Genomic DNA, 8,488 nt, shown 5'->3' on the forward strand with positions numbered 1-8,488 from the left:
CTATAACACTGATGAAAGATGTTAAACAAGACACAAACAGAAAGATGTCCCATGTTCACGGGTTGGCAGATTTAACACTGTTTAAATGTCCATACTACCCAAAGCATTCTAAAGATCAATGCAATCCCTATCAAAATCCCAATGGTATTTTTTACAGAAATAGAAACATTATTATAAGTTTCATACCAAACCACAAAAGACCACTTATAGTCAAATCAACCTTGAGAAGAACAAAGCTGAAGGCATCACACTTCCTGATTTCAAAACATATCACAAAGCCAGTTTTAAAACAATAGGGTAGTGGCATAAAGACAGACATATAAACCAATGGGACAGAATAGTGAGCCCAGAAATAAATCCATGCATATATGGTACTGATCTTTGACAAGGGTGCCAAGAATACCAGTGGGGAAAGGATAGTATCTTCAATATACAGTGCTGGGAAAACTAGATATTCACATGCAAAAGAATAAAATTGAATCCTTAAATCAACTCAAAATGAATTAAAGACTTAAATGTAAGACCTGAAGCTGTAAAATCCTAGATAAAAACCTAGTGAAAAGCTTCATGACACTGGTCTTAGCAATGATTTTCTGAATAGGACACAAAAAGCAAAGGCAACAAGAACAGAAATAAGCAAGTGGGACCACATCAAATGGAAAGTCTTCTGCATAACAGAAAGAAAAAAATGAGTGGAAACAAATCTCCTGGTAGATTGAAAAAGCAACTTAACACAATGGGAGAAATTATTTGCAAACCACGTGTCTGACAAAGGATTAATCTCCAAAATAGGTAAGGAATTCCTACAACTCAATCAAAACAAAATAAAACAAAACAAAACTGATCACCTGATTTAAAAATGGGCTAAGGACTTGAATAGACATTTGTCTGATGAAAACGTACAAATAGTCAACAGGTATATAAAAGATGCACAACATCACTAATAATGAGGGAAAAGCAAATTAAACTACAATGAGATATTTTCAATCCACCTATCAGGATGGCTATTATCAAAAAAATAAAATACAACAAGTATTGGTCAGGATGTGGACAAATTGCAACTGTTGCACACTGTTGGTTGGAATGCAAAATGGTGCATCAGCTATAGAAAACAGAATGGAGCTTCCTTAAAAAATTAAAAATAGAACTAGCATATAATCCCACAATCCCACTTGTGGGTATTTATCTAAAATAATTGAAATCTGGATCCAGAAGAGGTATTAGTACTCTTTTGATCATCACTGCAGAACTATTCACAGTAGCTAATATGTGAGACGTACCTAAACGTCAATAGATCAGTAGATAAAGGAAATGTGATATGGGCATACACTGGAATACTATTCAGCCTTTAAAAAGAAGGAAATTTTATAATATGTAAAACATGGATGAACTTTGATAACATGATGCTAAGTAAAATAAGTTAGTCATAAAAAGACAAATACTGCATGATTCCACTTACATGAGGTGTCTACTATAGTCAAATTCATAGAATCAGGGCGCCTGGGTGGCTCAGTTGGTTAGGCGACTGCCTTCGGCTCAGGTCTTGATCCCAGGGTCCTGGGATCGAGTCCCGCATCGGGCTCCCAGCTCTGCGGGGAGCCTGCTTCTCCCTCTCCCACTCCCCCTGCTTGTGTTCCCTCTCTCGCTGTGTCTCGCTCTGTCAAATAAATAAATAAAATCTTTAAAAAAAAAAAATTCATAGAATCAGAGTGGAATGGAGGTTACCAGGGGTTGAGGAGAGGGGGAAAGAGGGAGTTACTAATCAAGGGGCATAAGGTTTCAGTCAAACAAGATGAATAAACTCTAAAGATCTCCTGTAAAACATTGTACCTACAGTCAACAATAATGTATGGTATACTTAAAAACTGGTTAAGATGGGGTGCCCGGCTGGTTCAGTCTCTAGAGTGTGTGACTCTTGATGTTGGAGCGGTGAGTTCCAGCCCCACACTGGTGGTAGGGTCTACTGAAAAAAAAAGATTGGTTAAGAGAAGAGATCTCATGGTCAAGTGTTTTTACCAAAATAGAATAAGAAAGTTTCTAAAAGGACATTACAGGGACAATTAACAGTCTGAATAAGCCCTGTTTATTACATAATGGTATTATATCAATGTTAATTTCTGATTTTGATAATTATGCTGCAGTTATGTAAATGAATATTATTATTAGGAAACATACACTGAAGTATTTACAGGTAAAGGACCATCATGGTCTCCAACTTCCTCTCCAATGAGCCACCAAAAATTTTATATATATATATATATATATATATAATAGGGTATATATATATATGTATAATAGGGTAAACTAAATGAGATAAAATGTTCATATTTGGGAAATCTGGATGATGGATATGTAGGAATTCTTTGTTCTATTCTTGTAATTTTTCTGTAAAAATAAAATTACTTTAAAAGTAATAGTTAAAAGAAAAGTAAAAGAATGAAATATAAACTAGAATAGTCAAGTCACCTAACAACGTTCCACATTTGGTTAATGGCAGATCTGGACATGCTATGCCTTTGTCACCCCAAACTCCGTGCTCCCTTCCTTTTGTGCTCAGTCACTTAAATACTAGCCTTTTCTCTGCACTTACAGGAACACAGATTTTATTTTTTACAACAACAATTTGATCCATTGAGTGAATACTGCTTTCCCCAGACAGAGGAAAACATCTCTGGACTGAATTCACTTGTTAATTTATGCCCAGTGCAGAATCTTACAAAGTTTGCATTATGAAGAAACCGATTCAACTTTTGGCTGAGTTTGAGGAGACGGCAAAGCTCCATTAAGGCACCTTAGATAACCTCTTTCGGAGCGCAGAACCAAAACAAAAGCAAAACAAAACAAAGCCAAAAAAACCCCCAAAAAACCAAAACCAAAAAAAACTTAGAAGACCTGACCTCCAAATTCTCTTACATCAAACAGTTAGGAACATCCAATAAGAAACAGAATGGAGAGTGAATTTCCAAAGAGAACTCCCCATTAGCACAAATGCATGCTCAGGAATACATCAGTGGGTTCACCTATTAAGTAAAGAGAGAAAGAGGATAGGATTGTTCCTTACTGCTCTATAATTAAGCAGAGGGAATGGATATATCTACTTTTTTTTCTGCCAAAGATCATTCTAAAAACATCTTGAAAAGGAGTCATTTTCGAGCAATACCTCCCTGGGAGCTGTAGAAATAAGCTTCCTCAATCTGGGGAATTTTTCCCCTAAAACTTGATGCCAATTCCCTTTGATTATGTCTTACATTTATGCTTTCTGCACCTCCGTTAGGTTGCTTAAAATATATATATTTTAAAATTTTAAATCTATCTTCCAAAAAGAAAATAAATAACTTAGGAAAATAAATCTGAAATTTCACATTCTTTGTCTTGGTTAGTGGTTTTTCAGAATGATTATGCGTTCATGGTAACTCTCACATACACTGTAGTTGCTCTTAGTATAAAGTTCAAACACCCCAACATGGCGGATAAAAGCCTGTCCTTAGCCCTATCCTTTTCCAGCCTCATTTCTCATCCTGCTTGTGTGCACCCTTTCTGTTCTAGCTATGTTGGCCTTCCTTCAGTCCTATGCGCCCTGCCTGGTTTCCTCTGCGGGATGACTCTATGCTCTACCTCTCTTTCCCACATAATTCTTCCTTTTCTTTACAACTCAAGTCTCTCCTTCTCTGACTTCCCTGATTAAGTGAAATCTCTTGCGTATGTTCTCCTAAATCTTAGTCATTATTTTTGTAGCATTTATCATAGCTATGACATTTTCTTTCTCTTGGTGATCATGTAATTGATTTCCATCTCCTCCTCTTTCCCCGCTAAGCTCTTATCTCCTTTGAGGTGGAGCCCAGAACTGCCCAGCTTACCTTTCCATATTTTGGAGGAGTAGGCATACAATACATAATTCTTTAAATAACTGAGGGAATGAATGAACTTCATAACTATCAGCTAAAAGAGATGAAGGTAGATCTACTTCTTGGGTCCAGCTATTAGAGTTGTTTGTGCATGCAGAATTCCTCCAGAACTCATTTCAGTGGTCACAGATCCAGAAGTGTAATGTCTTGAAATCGGCATCCTGGCCCAGAGTCATGACAACTCTAACCAGATGTCTGCCTCTCGTGGCCTAATTTAAGTCTACTTAGAAGAGGGATTAAGAATCCTATAAAAAATAACATCAAGAAGTAAAATATCTCCCCATAATACCTTATGTTTGCTTAATGCCCATTTTTATTTAATCTATTACTTTATGAAAGTCAAAGATTTTTTTCAGTGGTTCATGGGCACCCAAGAACCTAGGAGGTCAATGAGCATCTTTATTCAATTAATTAACATATAATGTATTATTTGTTTCGGGGGTACAGGTCTGTGATTCATCAGTCTTACACAATTCACAGCGCTCACCATAGCACATACCCTCCCAATGTCCATCACCCAGCCACCCCATCCCTCCCACCTCACTCCACTCCAGCAACCCTCAGTTTGTTTCCTATAATTAAGAGTCTCTTATGGTTTGTCTCCCTCTCCGGTTTCATCTTATTTCATTTTTTCCTCCCTTCCCCTATGATCCTCTCTCGTTTCTCAAATTCGTCATATGAGTGAGATCATATGATACCTGTCGTTTGCTGATTGACTTATTTCGCTTAGCATAATACCTTCTAGTTCCATCCATGTCGTTGCAAACGGCAAGATTTCATTTTTTTTTTGATGGCTGCATAATATTCCATTGTATATATATACCACATCTTCTTTATCCATTCATCTGTTGATGGACATGTGGGCTCTTTCCATAGTTTGGCTATTGTGGACATTGCTTCTATAAACACTGGGGTGCAGGTACCCCCTCAGATCACTACATTTGTATCTTTGGGGTAAATACCCAGTAGTGCAATTGCTGGATCGTATGGTAGCTCTATTTTCAACTTTTTGAGGAACCTCCATACTGTTTTCCAGAGTGGCTGCACCAGCTTGCATTCCCAGGTCAGTGAACATCTTGAAAGAATATATAAAATGTATCCATATGTCTGTTGGCTTTTTGCTTTTGTTTTTGGCGGTAGTTATAAGCCAGTTTTCATCAGATAATCTAATGAGTTCATGTGCCGTACAATTTTAAGAACTATTATTCTAAAGCATATGGACACTGTGTGATTTTATAACTAAAATTATCTGAAATGCAAGACCATGACTTTGAACTAAGAAATATTAGGTTAAGACCCTAGCTTGATTATTTATTTACTAGCTGTGATTTGGGCAAGTTACTTCGCTTCTCTCTGATTCTGTTTTCTCATCCATAACATGTGCATAATAATGCTTACTTTTATGAGTATTTTTAGCGATTTAAAGGTATGTGAGAAAATACACAAAGTGAAACATAGTAAGTGTTCAGTAAATTGCAACCATTTTTCATCTATGTATGATGTAAGTAAAATGGCTTGAGTTTGGAAAACCAGCAGAATCTATTTTTTTTTAAAGATTTTATTTATTTATTTGAGAGAGAATGAGATAGAGAGAGAGAGCATGAGGGGGGGAGGGTCCGAGGGAGAAGCAGGCTCCCCGCCGAGCAGGGGGCCCGATGCGGGACTCGATCCCGGGACTCCACGATCATGACCTGAGCCGACGGCAGCCGCCTAACCAACTGAGCCACCCAGGCGCCCCAGCAGAATCTATTTTTAAATGAATTAAAAATTTTCCAATTTTATTTTAGAAATTCTTGAACGCCCACAGCAGAACCGTATGGTAAATCACCAGTCGAGAGGCAGAGATTCATTGAGAATGCAGCTGTAATGAGAGGTTGCAGAGATCAGAGCTCCCAAGCAGTAGACCTGATACTGAGATTAAGCTGATTTCAGACTAAAAAGTTTGAATAAATTGACAACAAAAAAAAGACAACGAAAAAAGCCTCCGTAGGCCCCGCTGGGAGTCGAACCCAGGATCTCCTGTTTACGAGACAGGCGCTTTAGCCAACTAAGCCACGGAGCCAGCCGGGCGCCCCGTGAAGGTACTTTCCCGATCAACGGCCCTGCATCAGGCGAAAGGCCGCGCCGCAGCCGCTCCAGCGCGCAGGAACGCGCGGCCGGGCGGGAGCCGGACGCGGCGGTGGAGACGCGGGCGCCCCGGCCCGCGTCCGCACGGCCGCACTGCACGCCTCGCGCAGTTCCGGGGGCCCGCGCCGACCGGGGAAGGCAGGCCCGCGCAGCTCGGCCGTCCCGCCCGACCGCAGCGGCGGGGTCACCGAGCGAGCGGGCACGGGCTGCGCTAGCGGACGGAGCCCCTCACAACTCCTGCCCAGCGCACGGCGCTTCCGGCTGTTAGAGCGCGCAAAGCAAACCCAACCCGCCCGGCTCCTAGCGCCTCCGGCCGGCTCGGCCTCGGGACGCAGCGGCATCAGCAGCAGGCGCTCGCTCCGGGGTCACTGACCCGCCCGCTGCGTCAGCCCCCGGGCCTGGCAGCGCCGGGACGGAGCCCACCCGCGCGCCCCAGGGGGTGACGAAGGTGCAGGTGGACAGGCGGTTCGCGGCGGCTGCCGAGCAAACGCCTCGCTGCCACTCTTGGTCTTGCTGTTCTCAGGGGCTGCTCTCCTGTATCTTCCCCGTGGAGCCTCAACTTGGGGAGCTGATACACATCTCCTGATTGTCCAGCCCCTACATAAAGCGTGCGTTCTTCAACGACTGCACCCAGGTTTTCTGCCTTTGATTAGAATAAGGGGCCCACCAAAACTAGTAGGTCCCACTGCCCGTCTTCGCGGCTCCCGCTGCCTGGTTACAATGCAACAGCGACGAATTCTGTGTTTACCCCCGCAAGGCTACCAGGAGCTCTGGGATGCTGAGGCCTTTGAATCGCAGCGTCTTTTTTAACTCCTTTCTTGAGCCAAATATTCTGGCGTTCCTATTTTCCATCCAGCTCAGAATGTTTTTGTAGTGAGTATAAACTTAGTGTCTTGCAAACCAGGATGGTCACTTTTAAATTTATGTTGGCAATCCTCTATGACTAGGACGACACTTCACCGAGTGTGGAAGACAGCACGCCCAAAAATCATAAGGGACCAGGCGTCATGGCATTTCTGCATTCTACTTAGCTGCACCGTTTATGATAAGGACCACGTAAATTTCAGTCCCAAAAGTGCAACTGGGATGCCAACATGTACAGTGAAGCACTGCCCAACAGGAGTGGTACTTTTTAAATTTTTATTTATTTATTTGACAGAGAGAGAGGGAACAGAAGCAGGGGGAGTGGGAGAGGGAGAAGCAGACTCCCTGCTGAGCAGTGAGCCCCATGTCTGCGTGGAGCCCAATGCCGACGGGATCCCAGGACCCTGAGATCATGACCTGAGCCAAAGGCAGACTTAATGACTGAGCTTAATGGCTGAGCCATCCAGACGACCCAACAGGGGTACTCTCAAGCCTACTATGTGTCAGGTGCTGACAGGAGTTCTATGCACACAACTAGGTAGAAGATGGCCACAGATGATAGAAAATGAAAAGAAATTTTAATAAAGTTTGTAAGTGTTACAATAAAAGAAATACAAGATAATAGATGAACACTTAATACGGGCTGGTAATATAGTTATGTACGTAGTACTCTGTACCATGTGCATGGCTCAGTACATTTTTTGGGCATTTCCCTTTATTAGATTTTTCCTAGAAAAATGTCATATATATATAATACACAAACTATACAAGTAGCACTTGAAAACATCTTTGATACTTTCAAGTTAATTCCAGGTGTTTAACCAAAACAGGAATCTGTGCCAAGCTGTAATGAAATAAATCTGACCAAGGCCCAATAGTAGGAAGGTCTGGAAGGCACTTTAAAAAGAGGCAGAACCAGTGGAACCTAGTCCAATGAGGACCTCCCAGAAATAGATTTGCACTTGGATGTGTGAGTGAATTGAAAGAGCAAATAACACGAGACAGCAGAGCAATTTGATGTAAAATTGTTTGATTAACATTAGACCCAAAATAGCTAAATGACGGACATGAGTATGGTTACTGGAACATGGAGATTTTTCGTAATTGCAATGATTTCTTTTTTTTTTTTTTTTTTTTTAAAGATTTTATATTTATTTATTTGAGAGAGAGAATGAGAGAGAGCACATGAGAGGGGGGAGGGTCAGAGGGAGAAGCAGACTCCCTGCGGAGCAGGGAGCCCGATGCGGGACTCGATCCCGGGACTCCAGGATCATGACCTGAGCTGAAGGCAGTTGCTTAACCAACTGAGCCACCCAGGCGCCCAATTGCAATGATTTCTCATGACCCTCAGTGAATGCTGCTTCTGTTGAGAATAGGGTGAGTCAACATACTATAGCTAATAGGTGTATTCAGTTGAATTTTGTCCCCCTAAACATTCATATGTTGACATCCTAACCCCCAGTCCTTCAGAATGGGATACAAGTAGTTAAGATCAAGCCTCTCTGATACATTATATATATACTTTGTATCTATATATACTCATGTCCTTGTAAAAGGGGGACATTTGGAGACAGACACACACACATATGAAC

The 8,488-nt window shown here is 41.6% G+C and overlaps 1 non-coding gene across 1 annotated transcript; it reads right to left on the minus strand.

The window, feature by feature from the left end:
* Window positions 1–5,893: 5,893 nt before the first annotated feature.
* Window positions 5,894–5,967, minus strand: TRNAT-CGU. Its single transcript has one exon. It is a non-coding gene; the product is annotated as a tRNA-Thr (tRNA).
* Window positions 5,968–8,488: the final 2,521 nt, after the last annotated feature.

Source organism: Neomonachus schauinslandi, chromosome 8 (assembly GCF_002201575.2).
Source record: "Neomonachus schauinslandi chromosome 8, ASM220157v2, whole genome shotgun sequence".
NCBI lineage: Eukaryota > Metazoa > Chordata > Mammalia > Carnivora > Phocidae > Neomonachus > Neomonachus schauinslandi.